This window comes from Pleurodeles waltl, chromosome 4_1 (assembly GCF_031143425.1).
Source record: "Pleurodeles waltl isolate 20211129_DDA chromosome 4_1, aPleWal1.hap1.20221129, whole genome shotgun sequence".
In the NCBI taxonomy this organism is placed as follows: domain Eukaryota; kingdom Metazoa; phylum Chordata; class Amphibia; order Caudata; family Salamandridae; genus Pleurodeles; species Pleurodeles waltl.
In genome coordinates, this window is record NC_090442.1 from 195,933,796 (window position 1) to 195,958,876 (window position 25,081).

Sequence of the window (25,081 nt, forward strand, 5' to 3'; positions counted from 1 at the left end):
AGCTGATGATAAGATATGCGATCCAAAACACTTCCAGAACGTAACTGAACATTACTCTCACCAGCCTTCTAAATAAAATAAGAAAGGAAAACACATATGGCTTTTGGGTCTATAATGTCGGTGGTAATGGGGAAAAGTGGACAGCTTGCTATGAATAACATTAGATTTGAAACAGCTAACATGTACCTGCTGCTGCACCCTCTTCTGCTACTTTACAGCGCTCCTTTCTGCCAAAGTGCAAGAAGAGGCAAAGGTGAACGATCACAAGTGGGCAAAAAAGAATAAAGAAAGGAAAAAAGAGGGGAGGGGTGGAAAGTAAGAAATCACTAAATACAGTATTAAGAATAGAGCTTAAAGAACAAGGAGTGGAGGGAGGAAAGGAAGAAAAGGATGAAAGGGACAGGCCAAGGAGTGAATGGAGGAAGAGAGGAAATAGAGATGAAGTTAAGGGAAGGAAAGCATTAAGAAAGTAAGGGTATGGAAGAAAATGAAGGCAAAATGGGAAGGAAGGAGGAGTGGTGGTTGAAGGAGGAAGTAAAGGAAATAACAAATAGAGTTACAAAATGTGACCTATATGGTAAGTTATGTTGAAACTAGAATATGTAGGTACTGATCTCAGTCTCCCATGCGGCCAAACTGGTGTGACCTGCAGTTATGTTATATTGATTTGTATAGTGCACTAATCACAAGAGAGAGATTATCCGGGTGCTTGTGCAAGAATGTGGTTTGTGGTCCCCATGGTCCTTATTCGTAGAGCCAAGTCTTCAGCTTCAGCTTCCTGTGGAACTCAAGAAGCGAGGAGGATACACTAAGTTGTAGAGGATTATTGTTCCATATCTTTGGTGTGATGCAGGAGAATGAGTGACCTCCAGTTTTGATTTGGCGGATGTGGGGAATGTGTGCGAGCGAGGCAGTGTAGTAATGAATCTCCAGCCGTATGTATTTCTTTTATGATTTATTGTCTCATTTATATAAGAATAATACAGCCCCAACATCTCCAGCAGCACATCTGTAATCCTTTCCTGTTCAGCTCCAGCTCTGTCACCACACACCACATTCCAACTCAGGCTCACATTCTTCCTTTGGCGCGGATCGAGCGCAACTATATACAACCCATACAACACATTTCCCCCCTCATAATAATGCAATTGAATTATAACTAAAAGTTTGTGTTACTACCCTAACAGTTTACTAAGGAAAACAAAAAAAATGTAATGCACTAATCATGAAAATACAAAGCCATTTCTAAAGTAATCATGGAAATATCTAAATGTCACATTCATAATCTCAACATTTTAGACCTCATTCTCACTCTTCCATATTTACTAATTACATTACAGGACTTTGCACCACTTCCTGCTTCCTCCCCTTGGGACTCTTGTAAATTTATATTCTGATGCCAATCCAAAAGGTACCCTAGTAAACTGGTAGCAACCATAAGGAGTGATAAATTCAGTAAGTCTTCGACTTTCCGAATGTAAAACAACCTGATGGTAAGATGAGGTTAGATCAATCGTGGTGAACCAACTCATTCCTTTCGTACGTGCAATCATTTTGTTAATTCTTGGTAGCGGAAATTGGTCCACCATAATGTTCTTATTCAAATCTCTCAGATCAACACATAATCTCAACTAACCATTGGCCTTCTTCACCACAATCAAAGGCGACACCCAATCCAAAGAGTCCACCTGTTCAATGACACCTGCTTGCATCAATTTTTCTAATTCTTTGTACATTTCATCTCTAATACCCAAAGGTATATTCCTAGCTTTGTGTGTCACTGGTACGGCATTATGCTTTAAAACTATTCTGTGTTGGAAATCCGTAAATGTTTGCCAATACCACCCACAAATACCCTGGGATATTTAGCTTTGATAGTATTAGAATCCCAAATCTCTTCTTGCACCACAGACACTGGTTCAGGACTACACGGATTAAGAATAATACCAAGCTTGGCTTGGTCCCACCATCCCAATACTGATGGCCTCGACTTTGACACATACAATTTACATTCAGCCTCTCTGTCCTTAAACAAACAACGTACAATCCTATACCCCAAGATGTCTATAGGTTCTCCAGTAAAACTTCTTGGAGCTATGTCCGAAGGTACCAGCATCTTTTTCAATTTCGGTTCTAATTTATCTCTGCACACCGCTTGGCTGACAATAGTGTAGTGAGATCCAGAATCAGCAACCACACTAACAATTCCCTCTATGGATAAATTACATTTCAGTTTTTGTTCCTCATCCAATTGATCTCTCACATTGAATACACACATATTTATATTGTCATCATCAGACGTAGATGAATCCGAATTGGAGTCTTTCTCCAACAACTTAATGGATTTTTCTTTTTTCTTCTTGCATACTCTTCCGAAATGTCCAACCAAACCGCATTCTGAACATTTTTGGTTCCGCGCCGGACACTTCTTGTCATTAGCGTAGTGACCCATAAATCCACATCTATAACACTTAATCATGGATTTGTCACTCTTAGCCTCAGCTTTCTTTAATTGCCTCTTGACGAGGTTATCTTTTGACTTAGGAATTTCCCGTACATAGTTTGAACTTTTCCTTCCGCTTTTAACTTTATTAATCTGTTCCATAGCTTCCTTCTCCTCTTTCTTTTCAGAAAGCACTGCTTTGGCACATCTTCCAGTTAACTCTGCTTTCCTTACAACTTTCACAACCTCAGATAAGGGTGCTTCTCCTTTTGCCCACAAACAGTCTTGTATAGATGGATTGGCTGCATGCATAACAATTTGGTCTCTGATCATTTCATCATGCAGTGACCCGGATCTACAAGTCAAAGCCAAATCTTTTAAAGCCGATACATATTCCTCGATGGATTCTTCTTTCAATTGTTTCCTATAATAGAATTTATATCTATCAATTGCAACACACACTGTAGGTGTATAGTATCTGTCCAAATCCTCCATAGCATTAGAGAAAACATCACCTTGGCCTTTTGGGCGGGTTTTTTTTTCAATGCGATTATCAATTTTTAAACCTTGTGAGCCCATACAATGTAAAAGGATTTTTTTCTTCTTTGTAGGTGTGAAATCGCCCTCTTCATCACAAATAGCAATATCATTTAGGAAATACTCTTTCCATTCTTGCCACTTGCTTGCATTGTCACCTACTAAAGGTTGAAATGGCTGAGGAGGAGGCAAATTCAATGAGCTATTTGAAGCCATGGCAGAGAAAAATAGCAACCACCAAAGTACAGTGGCACTAGTAGGTTAGAAAAAGGAGTTTCACCCCTCAAATATGGCTCAAAGAGTGACAAAATAAGCACACATGTTCAATGTCGAAAACAAAAAAACAATAGTCCAGTTGTAACACAAAAACTACAATGTTGAAATAAGTTGAGCCATTGTACACAGAAGAAATTCCCAATATGACCGCCAAAATTATCACACAGTCAGTGTTCTAGCAGCCTGGCAGTATTAGAGACGAAGCCCACACAGCTACGATAACCAGTAAGGCTGTACGCGCTTTCACACAGCTCCGGTAACCAAGGAAACAGATATGCCAAATGGGAGCCTCACTCATGCAAGCTGATAAAACGCATTAGCCGGCTTCCAGATACCAACCGAAAGGCTTGGACAGTTGTTCGTATTTGGTAGGTCTTTTCTCCTGAAATAGACCGTATGATCAAATGTCCATTCCTTCGTCAATCATTTGCACGAGCCCCTCAACGATAAGGTTTCTTCGCACTCAGCGCTTCAAGACGTTGGGGCTAATTACGTGTGTTGAGACGGTGTCTCCAGCTCGTCGCCAAATTTGTAGTAATGAATCTCCAGCCATATGTATTTCTTTTATGATTTATTGTCTCATTTATATAATAATACAGCCCCAACATCTCCAGCAGCACATCTGTAATCCTTTCCTGTTCAGCTCCAGCTCGGTCACCACATTCCAACTCACGCTCACATTCTTCCTTTGACGCCATTCTCACATGCGCGGATCACGCGCAACTATATACAACCCATACAACAAGCAGAGTGTAGGTGTCTGGTTGATTGATGAAAGTGTATGCGGATGTTCAGGTATTCTGGTCCTGTGTTGTGCAGGGATTTGTATATGTGTGTGAGAAGTGTGAATTGGCAATTGGCTGCGCTTGTGAATGGGGAGCCAGTGAAGCTTCTTGAGGTGGTGTGATGTGGGTGCGGTGTAGGAGGTCGAGTATGAGACTTGGAGCGATGTTCTGGATGGTCTGGAGTCTGTGTAGGAGTTGTTTGGAGATTCTGGAGTAAAGAGTGTTGCTGTAGTCCAGAATGCTAATGAGGAGTGCTTGCGTGATGGCCAGCCTGGTGTTCTGAGGCAATAATTTGAAGATTTTTCTCAGCATATGTAAGACGTGGAAGCAGGCGGTGCACACTGTATTGATTTGAGCCGTCATGTTGAGCAAGTCCTCTAGGACGATCCCTAGGACTCTTGCGTAGCCTGAGGGTGTTGGTCCTAGCTCCAACGGCCTCCAGGTGACGTCCCATGGGGAGGTCTTGTTGCCAAAGACAAGTAAATCCGTCTTGGGAGAGTTGAGCTCCAGGCGGTTGGCTTGCATCCACTCTTGTACCATGGTAATGCACTTGGTGCAGTTGGTTCTGGCAGTGGTTGTTTTGCTCATCAGAGAAAGGATGAATTGAGTGTCATCGGCGAAGGAGAGGGCAGTGATGTCTTGTGGTCAGATGATATTGGCAAGCAGTGTCATGTATATGTTGAAAAGGGTGGGGCTGAGGGACGATCCCTAAGGGACTCCTCATGTCAATTTCTTGGTCTCTGATGTGAAGGGTGGCAGCCTGTTCCTTTCAGTCTTCAAGGGCGGAAGGAACAGATCCATTTGAGAGCCGAGCCTTGTATGCCCATCTTCTGGAGTTTTATGATGAGGGTGTTAAGAGAGACAGTGTTGAAGGCCGCAGAGTGGTCGAGCAGGATGAGGGCTAAGCGGGAGGAGGTATGCTGTTTTTCATCAGTCCATGATAATTCAAATGTTATCGGTGGCCACAATGAGTGCCATTTTTGTGCTGTGGCTCTTTTGGAATCCCGGTTCAGTGTTGTCTAGCAAGAGTGAAGTTTGAGGTGGGTTGAGAGTTGCTTGTTGATGGCTTTCTCAATCTCTTTAGCTGGATTGGGGAGCAGGGAGATGGGTCGGAAGTTCCTAATTTGATTTCTGCAAGTTTCCATTCATCTAGGAAAGTGGCAGATGTGATGGAGGTGGGTCAGGGTAATGCTGATTACTGATGTTACCTGGTTGTAAATGTGTTGGAAGCATGGGTCCGTTAGAGCCCCTGATTGGATTGTCCGCATGGTTGCGGCTGTGTTGTTTCTGGTGAGGGTTGTCCATTCGGTCAGGTGGTTGTCTTGGCTGGTAGTGGGACGGTCAGCAACTAGTTCTCTAGGGTTGGACTGGTGTGCGAAGTTGCTGTAGATGTTAGCGATTTGGATCTGGAAGAAGTTGGATAGGTTGTCACAGAGGTGCTGGGAGAAAGTGATGTTGGTGACAAGGATTTCACCTCTCCCTCAGCCATTAATGATTACAATGAAAGCAGATTGTGGCTGTGTATAAGTGGTGCGCACTTCCAAAGTATGTGCTACAAGTTAGATCCGAAATATTTCTTCATCAAGTTCCGAATAATGTTCAAAAGAGTGCCCAAGCAGTGTTACACCCAGCCACAGGTTGTGTTAGCTGTGAGCCCATAAGAGTCCACAGTTGTTAGAATAATACAAGAAGGACCACAGCACATCACAAATTCAAAATGGTGTCATTTATTCCTCCATGATAAGTCAGTCAGGGATGCCCGCATAAAGGACATTACCGTAAACCAGTCTGCTGGTAGCCAGGGCTTCGGATTATCATCTAACGTGTCTTAATGGAGAACACCTTGCATAACACCTTTAAGATGGCAAAGCAAAATGCTGACACTGATGTGACCTGCTTCTGGAAGATTTGGTAGGCTGCTCCAAGATCTTTAGGCCACTAATCTTCCAACCTATAGGCTGTTGATTTTCCAAATATAATTACCTCCACTTTGGCGCCATTTAGTTTAAGGCTTTTACTTTACATCGAGTTGGCTACCTGAAGCATGAAAGAGTTCAAATTAGCTTTGGTATTGGAAATGTTACTAAAGATGGAAATAATCAGCTGTGAGTCATCAGCGTAGGAGACTATTTCAAAACTGGGAGATCTGATAATACAAGGGGCCATATAAATGTTAAAGAGGGTCAGGTTCAGAGTACCTCGCAAACTATATGAGAGGTGTTTAAGTGGAACAGGGAGAGCAGAACAGTGCAGGATATCTGAGATAAAAGATATCATCCATTTTTGAGAGAGTTCAGGCAAATGCCACAACCAGGCAGACATATGAGAAGGATGGAATATGAGATGGTGTCAAATACCACCAGCAGAAACGCCCTGTTACAAAATCTGGCAAATGTCCTCAGTGCCTGCCAACAGAGCCGTTTCTGTGCTGTAGGTGGTCCTGCAAATGAATGGGAGTAATCCAATAGGTTTTTCTAGAAGGCAGAAAGTTGTAAATGAACCAACTTTCTCAGTACGTTCACATGGGAAAGTAACAGGGATGTGAGTCTAGAGTTGAGAGGACTTCAGGGTCCGAAGAAATGTTCTTAAGCAAAGGTAGTACCGCTTCATGAGTCCTCTCTTGGAATTTTAATGGTGACAAGGTAAATGAGCAAATTTGGTTGAGGCAGATGAAAAAAACTGAACAAATCTGGTTTGGGCAGATGAAAAACATGCAATATGGGTAAATTCTGTCTGGAAAAATCAGATTTGGTAGATTGCATATCTGCTGTTTTCAAGTCAGTCGGAGCAGACTTGGAAAGAGAGGCCCCACTGGCCAAAACTGATGGCTGATTAATAACCGGAAGAGAATAAGCAAGGGCATGGGATGAAAATGAGTGTATACTTTGCTACTTTTGTCGAGGAAGAACTCAAATAGAGCAGAACAAATGTCTAGCAAGGGGGTGATGCGCTGGGTACTCGTCAAGGGTTTGAAGAAATCCCTGACTATATAAAGGATTTCTGTTAAATAAATCATAACTGCTGTGAATGCGATTGAGAACATTTCAGTGCTGTTTTGTAGATGTGCTTGACTTCTTCCGACCAAGAGCACCTCCAGGTGTGCTCAAGCCACTTGCAACGTTGCTTTAAGTCTCTGAATCCAGCCATATACCATTCAGCAGATGGGGTTTTGTGCTTAATATTGAAAATATTCAAAGGGGCTAGGGAGTGAAGTGCATTAATAGTCCAACGATTAAAACTGTTGACTGCCAAAGAAATGCCAGTCACATCAGCCAGAATTGAAAAGGCTAGCATCTCTTTCAGGCGTCCTCTTTGACCCGTTGCAGGACCTGAATGTGACCTACTATATCAAACTCAGTAGGGAAGTCGGATTGGTCGCTCAATCCGACTTCCTTTGGCGCATTAAAACAAGACAAACTATAGTCCAGACAAAAGAAAATGGAAAAAAACCTATCCCTGGGTTGGTTAAAAACTAAGAGCGGGGGCGGTGACACACCCAGCAAGCTGGATCCCAGAAGAGACGATGAAGCGGCAGGTCATGGCAACAAGCCACTGAATAAAAAGCAAAGAATACCCGCGTGACAATAATGGGCTCTGAGCCGAGTGTAAGTTCGCCAGGGATCTTTTCGAAGCGGACAGCTTATGATGTCGTACAGGGGAGACCTAAAAAGAGTAGGCTCATGTGTTCCCCAGCAGCTTCTAACTGGCATGATTGAGTGAACTAATTCAAGAAGCTGCGATCCACGGCGATTTAAAGAAGTACCTCATTGCTTTCTTTTCACTGCACCCTTCTCCGTGTGCGAGATTAAAGGAGAATGTTTTTCCCACTGGGTAGCTGTTCAAAAAGACTGAAACACGATAAAACGTTTCTTCCTCAATAGAGAGCATCCACAGCAGAACCTATTTATTTGCCAGCGAGTGTGTGTAAGCCGGATATGCAGCGAGATGCCTATGAGGGGGCAGATTTTGCAGTGGCATTGGACTCTGAGGGCCAGGTGACCCAGTCTGCCCTGCTTCAAATGGAGTTACTTTTGAGTCATCTGCACAGATTTCTGTTTCGCGTACCTGTCTGGGCCCATCTGAGGCCCAGCTTGGTGTTTACTAGAGCGGGGTGGGGAGTTGAATCCACAGCCAATTCAGAACAGCCATAACGCTGGCGGCAGCCCACCTTTATTGTGGGCCACAATGTCCTAGTGGCCAGAGTGAGCTAACTTCCGCAAATGGGGGAGTTACAGCACTACCTAGAGTTAAGGCTGCTGGCTGGATTTCATCGTCCCCTTCACTGGTATTGTTCAAGTGATGGAAACCTTCTGGCGTCCAATACCTTTTGTTTGGACTTCATTCCTAATGCAGTGTTGTGGTTTGAAGTGCTGCTGGGCCTCTTGTGTAGTACACAGCAACAGCATGGTCGGTCCTCGCAGAAGTGCGGCCCACAGCACATCTCGAGACTTAATTTATCTGCTGGTAAATTCTACTTGAGCTCCTATGGTGCCTCCACTCGCTTCTGATGGTAGCTAATCCAGTGGCGACCAAAAATGCAAGCCAAGGGACTTTGTCTTTGAAATGTCATTAGGCGTTTATGCAGTTGTTCATTATATTAAAGACTGGAAATGAAACAACAAAGCCTTTCAGGACCGCTCTTCCTGTGTGTCAAGTTTCACTACATCAGTCACTGTGTTAGAGTAAATCACGCTGGTTTTCAATTTATAAAAGCATAACTGCAAGTACTACACTGCTTCATGCCGTGATCAGGGGAGGCAGGGCTAGCTGCAGAAGTTCCAGCTCACAGGCCCTTCCACAAGCCAGATCCCAGGCTGCCAACTCCACCCGACAGACCCTTCAAGACAGACCATGGCGTACACTCGGAAGCCTTGTCAGACAAGGCAGTGTGCACTTTTCCAAGTCTTCCAGATGAGTGACGGTGGCAATCCTCTCCCCCATATAAGCTACAATGGAGTCAAATAGTACTTTCCATTAAGGAAAGCCCCCTCAGTGCGTTCCACCGGGTGATTACAGACAGATCACAGCACAAGCATCCACAAGATACTCAAAAATAGAAACGAAAAACTAAGGGTAAATACATACTGTATTGCTTCGCGCAAAGTCTCCACTTTGCAATTCAAAACAGTTGAATAATTATAATATTGATAGAACTGCATTTGAATGAAGACGTGTGTTAGCGAGTTAAGCAGTGAGTGAAGGAATGATAATTGACTGAATGAGCAAGTGACTGTCCAAGCGAATAAAGGATTGAGCATGTGATGATGTAAGTGAAGCAGTGGGCTAAGGGAGTTAAAGAGTAAGTGTCTGAATGACTGAGCCAGTGGTGAGCATTGCAAATAAGTGAGTGAGTTAAACTTTATGACTGGATAGGCAATTTTGTAATACAGTGAGATAATAAGCAGGTAATCAAGTGACAGGATTAGTGAATAGGTGAGTAAGCAAGTAAGTTAGTGGGCAGGTTTGTAGATAAGTGAAGTATCAAATAAGAGAGTGTTAGCAAGTTAGAAGGGAGGTCAGTCAATAATGAAAATGTCACTTACCCAGTGTACATCTGTTCGTGGCATTAGTCGCTGCAGATTCACATGTTGTGCATAGTCTGCCGTCTGGTGTTGGGTCGGAGTGTTACAAGTTGTTTTTGTTCGAAAAGTCTTTTCGAGTCCCGAGACCGAGGGACTCCTCCTCCTTTGTTCCATTGCGCATGGGCGTCGACTCCATGTTAGATTGTTTTCCCCGCAGAGGGTGAGGTAGGAGTTGTGTATGTTAGTAATAGTGCCCATGCAATGGAATGAATAAGTATGTACCAACTAAGGTTTAAGTAATATATTTACAAATGTACAAATGTTGAAGATAACTTCCAAACGGCTACAGGCTCCCGGGGAGGCGGGTGGGCACATGTAAATCTGCAGCGACTAATGCCACAAACAGATGTACACTGGGTAAGTGACATTTTCAGTTCAGTGGCATGTGTAGCTGCAGATACACATGTTGTGCATAGACTAGTAAGCAGTTATCTCCCCAAAAGCGGTGGCTCAGCCTGTAGGAGTGGAAGTAGTCTGAAATAAAGTTCTTAGTACGGCTTGACCTACTGTGGCTTGTTGTGCGGATAGCACGTCTACACAGTACTGCTTAGTAAATGTGTGAGGCGTAGACCATGTGGCTGCCTTACATATCTCGTTCATTGGAATGTTTCCTAGGAAGGCCATGGTAGCGCCTTTCTTTCTGGTTGAATGTGCCCTTGGTGTAATGGGCAGTTCTCTCTTTGCTTTAAGGTAGCAGGTTTGGATGCACTTAACTATCCATCTGGCTATACCCTGTTTTGATATTGGGTTTCCTGTATGAGGTTTTTGAAATGCAATAAACAGTTGTTTTGTTTTCCTAATTTCTTTTGTTCTGTCAATGTAGTACATTAGTGCTCTTCTGATGTCTAATGTATGTAGTGCCCTTTCAGCTACTGAGTCTGGCTGTGGGAAGAACACTGGTAGTTCTACCGTTTGATTTAAGTGGGACGGCGAAATAACTTTTGGTAAAAATTTTGGATTGGTTCTTAGGACTACTTTATTTTTGTGTATTTGAATAAAAGGTTCTTGTATAGTAAACGCCTGAATTTCACTTACCCTTCTTAGAGATGTGATGGCAATGAGAAATGCAACCTTCCACGTTAAGAATTGCATTTCGCATGAGTGCATGGGTTCAAAAGGTGGGCCCATGAGTCTTGTTAAGACGATGTTGAGGTTCCATGAAGGAACAGGTGGTGTTCTTGGTGGTATAATTCTTTTTAGGCCTTCCATAAACGCTTTAATGACAGGTATCCTAAATAGTGAAGTTGATTGGGTAATCTGCAGGTATGCAGATATTGCTGCGAGGTGTATCTTTATGGAAGAGAAGGCTAGATTTGATTTCTGTAAATGTAGTAAGTATCCCACTACATCCTTTGGAGATGCATGTAATGGTTGAACTTGATTATTATGGCAGTAGCAAACAAATCTTTTCCATTTGCTTGCATAGCAGTGTCTAGTGGATGGTCTTCTAGCTTGTTTTATGACTTCCATACATTCTTGGGTGAGGTTTAAATGTCCGAATTCTAGGATCTCAGGAGCCAGATTGCTAGATTCAGCGATGCTGGGTTTGGATGCCTGATCTGTTGTTTGTGTTGTGTTAACAGATCTGGTCTGTTGGGCAACCTGACATGGGGTACTACTGGCAGGTCTAGTAGTGTAGTGTACCAAGGTTGTCTTGCCCATGTTGGTGCTATTAGTATGAGTTTGAGTTTGTTTTGACTCAATTTGTTTACTAGATATGGAAGGAGAGGGAGAGGGGGAAAAGCGTACGCAAATATCCCTGACCAGTTCATCCATAGAGCATTGCCTTGAGACTGCCTGTGTGGGTACCTGGATGCGAAGGTTTGGCATTTTGCGTTCTCCTTTGTTGCAAATAGGTCTATTTGAGGTGTCCCCCAAATTTTGAAGTAAGTGTTTAGAATTTGGGGGTGAATCTCCCATTCGTGGACCTGTTGGTGATCTCGAGAGAGATTGTCTGCTAGTTGATTTTGGATCCCTGGAATAAATTGTGCTATTAGGCGAATGTGGTTGTGAATTGCCCATTGCCATATCTTTTGTGCCAGGAGGCACAGCTGTGTCGAGTGTGTTCCCCCCTGTTTGTTTAGATAATACATTGTTGTCATGTTGTCTGTTTTGACAAGAATGTATTTGTGGGTTATGATGGGTTGAAATGCTTTCAACGCTAGGAATACTGCTAACAATTCGAGGTGATTTATATGCAGTTTTGTTTGATGTACGTCCCATTGTCCTTGGATGCTGTGTTGATTGAGGTGTGCTCCCCACCCTGTCATGGAAGCATCTGTTGTTAACACGTATTGTGGCACTGGGTCTTGGAAAGGCCGCCCTTTGTTTAAATTTATACTGTTCCACCATAGAAGCGAGATGTATGTTTGGCGGTCTATCAACACCAGATCTAGAAGGTGACCCTGTGCATGTGACCACTGTGATGCTAGGCACTGTTGTAAGGGCCTCATGTGCAGTCTTGCGTTTGGGACAATGGCTATGCATGAGGACATCATGCCTAGGAGTTTTAATACCGTCTTTGCCTGTATCTTTTGTGTTGGATACATGGCTTGTATAACCTTGTGAAAATTTTGAACCCTTTGTGGACTTGGAGTGGCTATTCCCTTTGTTGTGTTGATTGTCGCTCCTAAGTATTGCTGTGTTTTGAACGGCAGAATGTGAGATTTTGTGTAGTTGATGGAGAAACCGAGTTTGTAGAGGGTTTGTATGACATAATCTGTGTGTTGTGAACACTTTGTTAGGGAGTTGGTCTTGATTAGCCAATCGTCTAGGTACGGGAATACGTGTATTTGCTGCCTTCTGATGTGTGCAGCTACTACTGCTAGGCATTTTGTGAATACTCTTGGTGCGGTTGTTATACCGAACGGCAACACTTTGAATTGGTAATGTATTCCCTTGAATACGAACCTTAGGTATTTCCTGTGCGAGGGATGTATCGGTATGTGGAAATACGCGTCCTTTAGATCTAAGGTTGTCATGTAGTCTTGTTGCTTTAGCAGTGGTAACACGTCTTGTAGCGTGACCATGTGAAAGTGTTCTGATTTGATGTAGGTGTTTAGTGTTCTGAGATCTAGGATTGGTCTCAGTGTTTTGTCCTTTTTTGGTATTAGAAAGTACAGTGAGTAAACTCCTGTGTTTACTTGTGTACATGGTACCAATTCTATTGCGTCCTTTTGTAGTAATGCTTGAACTTCTAGTTCTAGAAGGTCTAAATGTTGTTTTGACATATTCTGTGTTTTTGGTGGGACATTTGTAGGGAGTTGGAGAAATTCTATGCAATAACCATGTCGGATAATTGCTAAGACCCAAGTGTCTGTTGTTATTTCCTCCCAGGATTTGTAAAACTGACTTAGTCTTCCCCCTACTGGTGTTGTGTGAAGGGGTTGAGTGACTTGTGAGTCACTGTTTGGTTGTAGGGGTTTTCGGACTTTGAAATTTTCCCCGGTTTCTAGGGAATTGTCCTCCTCTGTACTGGCCCCGAAAGCCTCCCCTTTGGTACTGTCCCTGGTAGGTAGACGGTGTTGATTGTGAGGTGCTGGCTTGTGTGGCTTGACCCCGAAACCCCCCTCTGAAAGTTGTTTTGCGGAAGGTGCCGAAAGTGCCTCTGCCCTGCGGGGAATAGAGTGCGCCCATGGCCTTGGCTGTGTCAGTGTCCTTTTTCAATTTCTCAATTGCCGTGTCCACTTCGGGTCCAAACAATTGCTGTTCATTGAACGGTATATTGAGCACCGCTTGCTGTATTTCCGGTTTAAAGCCAGATGTGCGCAACCATGCGTGCCTTCTTATGGTTACTGCGGTATTTATTGTTCTTGCAGCTGTGTCCGCTGTGTCCATAGAGGAGCGTATTTGGTTATTGAAGATGTTTTGTCCCTCCTCAACCACTTGTTTTGCCCGTTTTTGAAATTCTTTGGGCAGATGCTCAATGAGATGCTGCATCTCGTCCCAATGGGCTCTATCATATCGCGCTAGGAGCGCCTGAGAGTTCGCGATGCGCCACTGGTTTGCAGCTTGTACTGCGACCCTTTTCCCAGCTGCGTCGAACTTGCGGCTCTCTTCATCCGGAGGTGGTGCCTCGCCTGATGTGTGCGAGTTGGCTCTCTTGCGAGCTGCCCCTACCACGACTGAATCTGGTGGCAGTTGTGAGGTGATAAAAGCAGGGTCCGTGGGCGGTGCTTTATATTTTTTCTCCACCCTTGGAGTTATCGCTCTACTCTTGACCGGTTCTTTGAAGATCTGCTTTGCGTGCCTTAGCATTCCTGGAAGCATAGGCAGGCTTTGGTAGGTGCTATGGGTGGAGGAGAGGGTGTTGAAAAGGAAGTCATCCTCGACAGGTTCTGCGTGTAACGACACGTTATGGAACTCTGCTGCCCTAGCTACCACCTGTGCATACGCTGTGCTGTCCTCAGGTGGCGAGGGCTTGGTAGGGTACGACTCAGGACTATTGTCTGATACTGGGGCGTCGTATAGGTCCCAAGCGTCTTGGTCATCTTGGCTCATGGTGGTATGAGCCGGTGAATGTGACGGAGTCTGTGCCGGTGATGTGTGAGTTACAGGTGGAGGAGAGGGTGGCGGAGTTACCTTCTTCACCATTTTTTGTGGTGTTTGTTCTTGAGTTTGGAACTCGAGTCTCCTTTTTCTCCTGATTGGGGGAAGAGTGCTGATTTTCCCTGTCCCACTTTGTATGAAGATCCGCTTTTGTGTGTGGTCTACATCAGTGGTCTGTAACTCTTCTTCAAATCTGTGTTTGCGCATTTGAGAGGACAGTGATTGTTCCTTTGTATATGAGCTGGCAGTTGGTTCGGTTGCTGGTCGTTTTGGCACCGAAACTGTGTCTCTGCTTGTTTTCGGCTCCGAGGCGAATTTTTTCTTTTTCGGCGTCGAGCTTTCTCGGAGTCGATCTTCCTCGGTGCCGCTGTCTCTGCGCCGAGCAGCTTCGGTTCCGCTGTCTCGGCGTCGATCTTTTTCGGCAGCACTTTCTCGGTCCCGAGATTGCTGCGTGCCTGTGTCTCGACCAGAGTCGGACGATCTCGGCACCAGTTCGGCCTTTTTCGGTGCCGATGGACGGTCACCTACTTTATGGGTTGAGCCATGGCCTGTTGGCAGTGGCGTCCCCTGGGCCTTGTCTGTTTTCTTGTGTGGTGCTTGCTTCGATGTCTTACTCACGGTTTCTTCGACGTCGAATTCCTCCGAGTCCGATTCATGGATGGAGAAGGCTTCCTCTTCTTCTCCTTGTCCCTCGAACTCTCGGTGTCCTGACGGCGTGGACGCCATCTGCAATCTTCTGGCTCGCCGGTCACGGAGCGCTTTTCGGAACCGAAACGCACGACAGGCCTCACACGTTTCTTCCTTGTGCTCGGGCGACAGGCACAAGTTACAGACCAAATGTTGGTCTGTATATGGATAATTATTGTGGCATTTAGGACAGAATCGGAACGGGGTCCGTTCCATCAGTGTCGATGTTACACGCGGTCAGGCCGACCAGGCCCCGACGGGGGATCGAAATTACCCCGAAGGGCTACCGGAGCTCTTCACGATTCGGTGTCGATTCTATTCTTACCCGATCCCGAGCGAAACAATACCGACGTAGTTTTCCGAAGTTAAGACTATCTTTCCGTCCCGAAACCCGGAGCGAAAAGGAACACGTCCGAACCCGATGGCGGAAAAAAAACAATCTAACATGGAGTCGACGCCCATGCGCAATGGAACAAAGGAGGAGGAGTCCCTCGGTCTCGGGACTCGAAAAGACTTCTTCGAACAAAAACAACTTGTAACACTCCGACCCAACACCAGACGGCGGACTATGCACAACATGTGTATCTGCAGCTACACATGCCACCGAACCTGAATTACTTTTCGAGTGCTTGAGAAAATCCCCAAGTAGTCCAATGAGACAGTGTGATGGAGCATGGCGTCAAGCTGAAGTTGACACACAGACGATGTCAGGTGTGACAGGCATCTTTCATTGTCGGTCCCAAAACAGTGTACCTGCTGGTGCACGATGCAGTAAATTCCATAAAATACACAATAATAGCGTATGCAGTACGCTATCCCCAAAAAACGCACCCTATGAATAAAGAATACTGCAGAAGGAAGTCTAGGTAGGGTAACCCTAAGGCAGACAGCCTTCACCAGAACCAAATACAAAACAGAACTCTGTGCATTCTTCAAAAGAAAAAAAATAACCGCACAAAAACACAATTTATTTATTTGCTTTTGAACACTGTCTTTCGGACTGGGATCTTCTAGATATGACATTCTGCAGATGGGTAATACATTCTGCAACTCCCTAACCCCTCTAAAAACAAAACGCAAACACACTGCAAAATAAAATATGATGTAGTAATATTAACACTTACCTAAAAATGTTTCTTCATGTGCTGAGCTTAGCGTGAGCACACATTCCAAGTTATGAGGAACGACAATGTGGAAAATACTCGTATTGTAAGGACAATATTACCCTGTAAGCATCTGCTCATCGCATGTAGTGCTGTTGATGCACATGCTGTGCTTAGTCCTGCCATCAGGTGTTGGGCCTGGATGTGTGCAAGTTGTTTTTGTTCAAAAAAGTCTTTAGAGTCACAAGGTAGTGCGACTTCTCCGCTTGGTGATGATGTGCATGTTCATCAACTCCATTGTTAGACTGTTTTCCCACTCGACGGGTGAGGATGATAAATTTATTTCGAGGCATGAATGGTTGCAGACACCCATGCTGTGCATAAACGGTAAAGCAGTCTGCCAAAAAAGCAGTGGCTAGCCTGTGAGTGTTGCAGCCAATTGGAAAATTGTACGAAGTATTGCCTAACCAACATTAGCTTGTTGGTGTGTAATAACATCCACCCAGCAGAGTTTTGCGACAGTGTGGTGTTTGCCAGGAAGCTGCACTGCATATATCAGCTACAGGGATGTTCCGCAGGAAAGCTACAGAGGCTCCTTTCTTTCAAGTAGAGAACGCTCTAGGAGGAGTGGAAGAATCCTGTTGGCTTTAACATAACATGTTTGAATGTGTTTAACTATCGATCTGGCAATGCCTGACTTGGATACAGAATTTCCTTTATGGGATTCGAAGAAAGCAACAAAACGTTGCTGTGTGGCCTAGTTCTATCAATGTAGTACACCAGGGCTTGTTCTAAAGTATGGAGATCCTGTTCCGCAACTGAATCAGGTTGAGGGGAAAAACACAGGTAGGTCAACTGACTGATTAAGATGGAAATGAGACACTACCTTAGGGGGGAATTTGGGGCTGGTGGAGAGGACAGCCCTAATCCTATGTACTTGGAAGATAATGGAGGAGGACTTGTGGGTGGAGTTGTTTGGTGAGAATGGTCTGGGATAGCTGTGGAGAGTATGTACCCCTTGTTTCTGAAAGCAGAAGATTGCGGCCATGTCGTCTGTCCGAACAAGAACAATTTTGCCCACACGTGAGGTAGGAAAGCCTTCAATGGCAGGTGAACGGCTAGAAGCTCCAGAAAGTTGATGAGGTGACCTTGGTATTTGGTCTCCCACTGACACTTTACAGTCAGATCCTGAAAGTGTGTATCCCATCTAATAAGGAAGGTATTCGTTGTAACAATCGTCTGCGGAACAGGGTCAAGAAAAGGCCACCCTTGCAACAAGTTGTTGGTGTTCCACCACTGCAGAGAGTGATGAGTGTGGCTACCTGTCAACACTAGATCATCCCAATAACCTTCTGCCTGACACCACTGTTGCACCAAACATTCATGCAATAGAAGCATGTGAAGCCTGGCATGAAGTACTATGGCAATGCAGAAGGTCATAATGCCTAGGAGGCGCTTGACTGTCCTGTCTGAGACCTGGCGGTCTGGTTAGAACAGATGGATCAGTGCTTGAAAGAAGAGGATCCTGGTAGAATTTAGATAGGCTACGTCTACCTCCATGTTGAGAACAGACCCTAGGTAAGGCTTGCTCTGTAGGGGCTGAAAGTGGACGTTTGAGACCTTGATGGTAAAGCCTAAGCAATGAAATAGATCTATAATGACCTGCATGTGTGTGGGGAGCTGCTGGCAGGTGGTACTTTTTATAAGCCAATCGTTCAGATATGGGAAAACATGGATGCCTTGTCTGAGGAGGTATGCAGCTACAATGGCAAAGGGACTTGGTGAACACCCGAGGTGTAGTAGTGACCTCAAAGGGGAGCCCTTTGAACTGGTAGTGCTTTTCCCTGACCAGAAATCTGAGACACCGATGAGGAGCTGGGTGTATTGGGATGTGGAAATAGTCATCCTTTAGGTCGAGCAGAGCTAAAAAGTCATCTTGCTGGAGAAGCGGAATGACATCCTGAAAGGTTACCGTGTGAAAATGCTGTGACAGGATGTATTTGTTTAGGGGCCTTAGATCCAGAATGGGTTCGAGTGACCCGTCTGCTTAGGGTATTGGGAAGGATTGCGAGTACACTCCTGTACCTTGATGAAGGTGGGGGGGCAGGTTCCATAGCTGCTTTGAGGAGGAGGGCTATGACTTCCTCCTTTAATAGCGATTAATGTTCTGGTGAGAGTCTGTTTTTGCGAGGTGGAATAGTGGGAAGCATGGAAGACAGATCCAGACAATAATCATGTTGGATAATATCCAACACCCACTGATATGAGGTGACAGTTTGCCATGTGGTAAAGAAGCCTTGTAGGCGTCCTCCAACAGGTGTTGTGTGGTCGGGGAAGAAGAGACAAGTAAGGGTTTGGTGGCAGGTGTTACTCCCTTTGGGGAGCTACCATAACCTCTACCTCTGGAATATTTGCCCCTTTAGGACCCTCTAAAATAACCACTGGGATAGGATTACTGGTCCTGGGTGTGCTGATAGGATGTGGAGGCTTCAGGGGAGGTGGTCTTTGAGTCTCCATGGTGAAGGGTGTGGCGAAAGAAGATAAGGGGAGCGGGTGTTTGCAGTGCACCCATCGCTTTTGCTGTCTCCTTATCCTTTTTTATTTTTTCCAAAGCTTGGCCCACTTGTGGACCAAAAAGGTGGTCACGGTCAAAGGGCATGTTCAGCAGATTCTACTGATCTTCTGGCTTAAAGCCAAAGATACTGAATCATGAGTGTCTGAATGCTAGTATTTACCCACCCCTCCGGCAGCTGTGCCAGTTGAGTCTAGGGCACAACAAATGGAAGTGCTGGAAATAAGGTTGCCCTCAGAGGCTATATTTTAACTGCGGTTTGTACGCTCTTCAAGGAGGTATTGGAGAAGCTCCTCTATTTCGTGCCAGTGGGAAGTTGTAGCTTGCAGGAAGACCAACAGAATTTGCAATGCGCCAGTGGTTGGCCGACTGTGTAGCTACAGGTTTCCCTGACGCATTTATACATTCACTTTCCTTATCTGGTGGCAGGGCACCTTCGCTGGCCTGGGAGGGACTCGCTTACAGGCAGTGGTGATTAATAAGGAGTCAGGTGGCAGCTAACCACGTATAGATATGGGGTCAGATGATTTGATTTGATTTTTGAATTTTGTAAAGCGCTCTAATTCCCTAGAACGTCTTGGTGCAGCTTCTAAAAAGGTGATATGCAAAAGGCGAAAAAGATACAGTGTTAATGTGGAAAAAGTCAGGTTTAAAAAAAAAAAAAATGTAAAGGATCACAGATTGGGACTATGTTTTAGTGTTAAGAGACGCAAGTTCCACAACTTTGCTGTACCTACAATGAAGCTTCTCCTGCCCCAGTGAGCTCCTTTGGTTCTGGGAACAACTAGGAGCTTAGGAGGGGCTTGTCTTAAAACCCTTGATTGGGTGCCCCTAGGTTAAGCGATGTCTCAGGTAATCTGGACCATCATTATGAAGCACTTTAAAGGCTATACATAATGATTTGAATTTAATTATTTTGTCAACTGGAAACCAGTGTAATTTAGTCAAGCTCTGGGACACAGATTGATGCTTAGGGATGCTGAGGAGTAAATGTGCAACTGCATTTTGTGGTATAAATAAGTTTCTGCAGAATTTTTTTTTGAATATTTAGAAATAATGCATTCATACATAGCTGTGTTTTGTAGCATCTGTAGTTTCAGCAGAAATCGTTTTTTAATAAATAGAAATAATGCATTTCCATAATCAAGTTTGAACAGGGCTAGGGCAGTCACAACCGTCTTCCGGAGGTCAGATGGAATGAAGGGACACATCTTCCTAATCATATTTAGGATAAAAAGACTGAAAAGACTGATGTGCCCAGGGCATTAAGCCGATCTTTGAAGGTCAGTCTGCTACTGAATATAATCCCTAGATTCCTCACCTTACTCACTGGCGAAGGTAGGGATCCTGTGTCCCTAGGCCAACAAGTAGATGAGCAAAAAGAAGTATCATTGCCCACGAGGAAAACATCAGTTTTCCCGCAGTAAAGTTTTAGGCAATTAATCTTCATCCACTCATTGATAGGAGTCATACAGATGTTAAAGTGTTAGGCTGTTTCCTCTGGATAGCTGGACAGATGATTATCTGGGTGTCATCAGCATTCAGAGATTACTAAAAAGGCAAAAGATCTGATGAGCCTTGCCAGTGGGGTCACAAAGACTGAAGAGGGTGGGGCTCAAGAGAGTGGTACCCCCACATGGCAGCCTGAACCTGTAATCTCCCAGTGCCATGTGTTGCTCCCTATCTAAAAAGAAGGATGTGAGAACTTTGAGGGCAGTCCCTTTTAGTCCAAGCTCACAGAGCGGGTCAATTAAAATGGTATGATTGACCGTGTTGAAAGCTGCTGAGAGATATAATTGGATCAAGGCTGCATTCCCCATTCGAGGATAGTTCTCAAATCTTCAAATGCTGCATTAAGGGTAGTCTCTGTGCTATGAGCATCTCTGAAGCCAAATTGTGTTTGGTCCAGGAGTTTATACACTTTTATGAAGGACGTGAGTAAGATGTTTAGTGCATTTTCAAAGACTTTAGATGGAAATGGCAGTCCGGAGATGGGCCTATAATTACTGGGTTCCAATGGGTCCAGGTTATGTTTATTTTTTTTATTAGTGGTAGAATGGATGCAGTCTTCCATTTGGCCATAAAGAGTCCTTTCTTGTAAATTTCTTTAAATACCTTAGCCAATTGGTCACTCACAATTACTGGTGCAAATGTACTATCCTTGGCGTGCAAGGATCTAATGGTGAGCCAGATTTTTTGTATTCCCTAATTTTAGAACCTGCTCCGTGGAGAAAATGTCTCCAGCAGTTTGGTGGTAGGGAGTGTTTCAATAGCTGATTGAGCTTCTGTAGTGTTTTGTTTTTTTAATAGAGAAAGTGTCCACTTTGGTCTGAAAACATTTTGCTAGAGAGTTACAAAAATCAAGACTACAATTATTGAGTAGATTCTGGTACTTTGGCTTGACTTTTTACCATGGTGAATAGACTTTTTGTTTTTTTAAGTATTTACTTTTCTCTTCCCTAATTAGAATTTTGTAATCCGCGATGGACCATGATTATATATATTTTTTTTTTATCTAGTGGGTCGTAATTGTATCTCCACTTCCTTTTTTTTTTTTCCAACAAAGCTGTTTTTGTATTCTAAGTTTTTCAGTGAACCATGGCTTGGAAGGGGTGTTTCTCCTATTTAAAAAGGATCCTCCCAGAACCAGTGACACTACCGTCTCCTGATCCAGTAGCAATAGGTAAGGGTTGCTGAATTTGAATCTGATTTGACATTTGGCTTAGTGTTGGATAGTAATGTCTGAAATTCAGGGAGGAGTTGATCGTGAAGATATCATCTGGTGTGTGTCCTGCTACATGGGTGGGATGTGCTACCAGCTGACGTAAATCAAAACTGGCGAACATGTCGACCAAAGAAGAAGCGTCACAATCGTCTAATTTATCCAATTGAAAGTAAAAATCTCCCAGTACCGAAAAATCTGATGAATCGAAACTGGATTCTAGCAATGAGCTTGAGTTGTTGACAAAAGAGGTTTCCATGTCTGGAAGTCAGTAAACCAGTAGGCCTCTGAAGGTGTAGTTTTTACTGAGAACAATCTGAAAAGACAGGATTTCGCAGTCCAGATCAGTTCCTACTGAAGAGCCTGATATGGCCAGATAGTCCCTAAAGACAATAGCCAGCGCTCCCCTCATCTCCCTAACCTATCGGCCCACATAAATGAGTATCCTGTCGGAACCACTTGGGACCAATCGAGGGTGGGTCCACCCAGGTTTCTGTAATGAAAATGATATCCAGACTGTGTGTACCTACAAACTCAGCGAAGTCCAAGTTATGCTTCACTAAGGCTTATGCTTTGAGTACACTACAGCTGAGTGAATTAGTATTATGTGCGTGGCCCCCTGGGAGATTATAGTGTGGCTGGTTTGGACGGTTTAATAGGTGAGAGTGGGTTTACATAGAGTGCACTGAGTGGGGCCAAGATGCAGATCTAGAGTAGCGCAGCTTGTATTCTTATCAGCTGTGTTCTGTGCCAAACGATCCTCCCTTAGGTATCTCACTGAGGACGGTAACCCTGGTGAGAAAGGGGTTTCGGTGCTTGGTGCGATCCAGGGGTAGACGGGCTCGCCTTTGGCCCACCCGCTGTGAGCCCCTGCTGTGTGCGCTTCCATATATTTTTAAATAGCCCTCTGAGAACAGGGGGTGTGTTCAGCGGGCATGGCTGTAATTGACGCTTCCCGCGTGTTGCAGTGTCTTGTGGCAAACTAGAAGGGTCCAGCAACCCCTTCAGTCCTGAAGCAGGCTCTGTTGCATAGGACTGGTACTGGTAACTTAAGCAAAATTAAATTTAAAAAATTGAAATTTCAAACACATAAAATAGGATAAAGAGCCTTTCTAAGATGCCACTCGAGTTCACTGGAGCCAGGCACCTCCAAAACAATGGCACAGCTGTGCCTACAAGGAAAGAAAATAATACGAGCAGAGTGGAGTAAATTTCTACGATTTAGGAGCTGCGCAGATGCGCTTCCATATGTTTTGTAGATAGGGAGGTTTTGTACTTCTTATCCACCCTAGGTGTCATGACCTTTGCCCGGACAGGGTCTTTAAATTGTCAGGGGTGTGACACAACTGGGTGGAGCGAAAAGTGGGGAAAAGAGTTTTGAAAAGGAAGTCCTCCTCTGAGTGCTCCATGTGGAGCTCTACTTTATGGAGGGAGACGGCTGTACTAATGAGCTCTTGAAAAGATTTAGGGTCATTAGGAGGTGGGGGGGCATGGTAAAGGTTCGATTCTATGTCCTCTGGTGGGTCTACATCTTAGGAGCCTGATAGGTCACCCTGTGAGGACAGTACCAAATGCGTCATCACCCTTACCATACCCACGTGTGTCAGAGTGTGGAGACTCCTGAGGTGTGATGTTAAGGGGGGGGGTCGCCCTGTAGAAGGTGGGGAGAGCAAAGGCTGAGGTAGAGGTACACGTAGGGGAGATGGTAGTGCAAAGGATAAGGTGCTGGTAGCCTTATTTGCTTTCCTGCATTGCTTTGCAGGAACTGGAATGTCCAAGACCTCCTCAAAGGATAGCTGATGTTTTGAGGGTGGAGCAGCAGGGCCCAAAGGGCGGGCAAGCATGGGACCCGTGTGGAGGTGGATGACCAGGTTTTCCTGTCTGGAGTCGAGCTGCTCTTGCATCCTATGGAGGATTGGCTCGACTACGCCACTGTCGGACTTGCTGGTTGAAACTGAAGTCTTTGACTCCAAGGGTATCTTCGGTTTCAGCGCAGAGGTTCCGCTTAGTGGCAAGGCGGAGGTGGGCGATGCAGAGGGTCCGCTCGATGCTGGTGTGGCCGGGGCTGAAGCGGTTGGTCTCGAAGTCTTCTTTGGTGCCGACCTGGGAGGGGCTTCTGAAGTGGTCAGCCTGTATCAACCACAGCTGGAAAGCAGTGACTGTCCGAAAGCCTGTCTCTATTCCAAAGTGGCTACATGCCTTTTGAATGAAGGGTGCTAGGGATGTATGTGGTGTCGGGGGCAGGGAGTACCATACTCACGGGGATGCTGAGCAGATGGAAGGTCCTCAATCTCGAATTCGAAGCCATAATTTTCTTCAGCAGAGAAAGCCTTGCCAACAGAAGTGGATGTTGTTCCCCCTCGATGTCTCCTGAACCAAAAAGGTGTTGTGCGTTTTCTCTGCCCCTACTCAACATCTCACATCCATGAGTGTGACTGTTGCTAAGAGTCTTTTTGGAGCAGAAGCATCAGGCGTCACAGCCAGCCGCATTGTGTTCCGGTGACAAACACAGATTGCAGACCTGATGGAGATCGGTCCAAGAATATTTCACATGGCAGCGAGGACAATATCATTCCATCACCCTCGAGGCATGGTGGAAAGACACAAAGGAGACATGAATAGGCTCTGATGGAAAAGGCCCAGGAGGGCCCGCAGTCGATTCGGATCCCACTCAAGCACAATATTCAAACATTGACTTGCGAAGGAAAGAAGGGGAATGCAACTGAAGTATTGACTGAGTGAAGGTACTGTGTGAACTGAAAAGAGTACTGTAACAGTGTTGACCTGGAGCAAAGGCGCACAAGTCCAAACCAGACAGCGGAAAGAAAACAAACAATGACCATACACATCATCACCAAGCGGAGTCACCACACTTCCTCATGATTTGAAAGACTTCTTCGAAGAAAAACAACTTGCACACATCCAAGCCCAACACTAGATAACAGGAGTATGCACAGCATGAATATCTACAGCCACACGTTCTTCAAACATAAGAATATGGCACCTTGTGTGTTTTCCCCAGTGCAATATATCCACCCAGTTCTAAGTCTCAGAGCCCAACATGTGGAACAAATTGTGGATTTACTGCAAATTTATCTTCTTTCCGACCTCTTTTCCACTGGCAATTTTTGCTCGGTTTTAGTTAGCAAAATTTGCACTGGAGGAAAAAAAAAAATAATTGAATGCAAATTTGCAGCACATTTTGGAATACAGGGATTATGTGCTGAATCACTATATTTTTGGGAACTCTAAATGAGAACCTACATCTAAAAGATAGATGGCGCACGAGACTAACGACCTTGATGCATCCTCTGTCAAAAAAGCAAAGTCAGCAGTACTACACAATGTAATAAAAACTACGATAATGGTAGAATGAATGGAATGTACTCAACCACAAGATAAACGTTTAAAGACCTGGCCAATCATGAACTGGTATTCTGAAATCAGGTTAGAGTAGAACATGGTTTCCATGTGGATGCCATTGTTTGGAGGTACAGAGAGTGGGATACTAGTAAACGGAGTCAACTAAGGAGGATGATTCTGACACACTCTCAGACAATGGTGTAGCTACCATTAATATATGAGACGCAGTGGCACCGAGGCCAAAGTATAAGAGGTGGCCACTGCACCCAAACTTCTGATTGTCCTTTACTACCATACAAGCGATGGAGGCAGAGGGCCCGTTTTCCTTTCTTGTACTAGAGCCCATGAACCTCTTGCAGCGTCAGTGGGATTTATGTTCTCAATGATAGGCATCTTTTAAACAGTTCAAGAATGAAGGGTTAACATGCAAACTAAGATGAAAAAGGTCATACTGATTATTTCA

General features: G+C 44.6%; 1 protein-coding gene across 5 annotated transcripts in view; it reads right to left on the minus strand.

Annotated features, from left to right (window-relative positions):
- ADIPOR2 (adiponectin receptor 2) overlaps window positions 1-25,081 on the minus strand; it is a 311,375-nt gene that overhangs the window by 25,211 nt on the left and 261,083 nt on the right. The gene's annotated exons all lie outside the window — the stretch shown is intronic.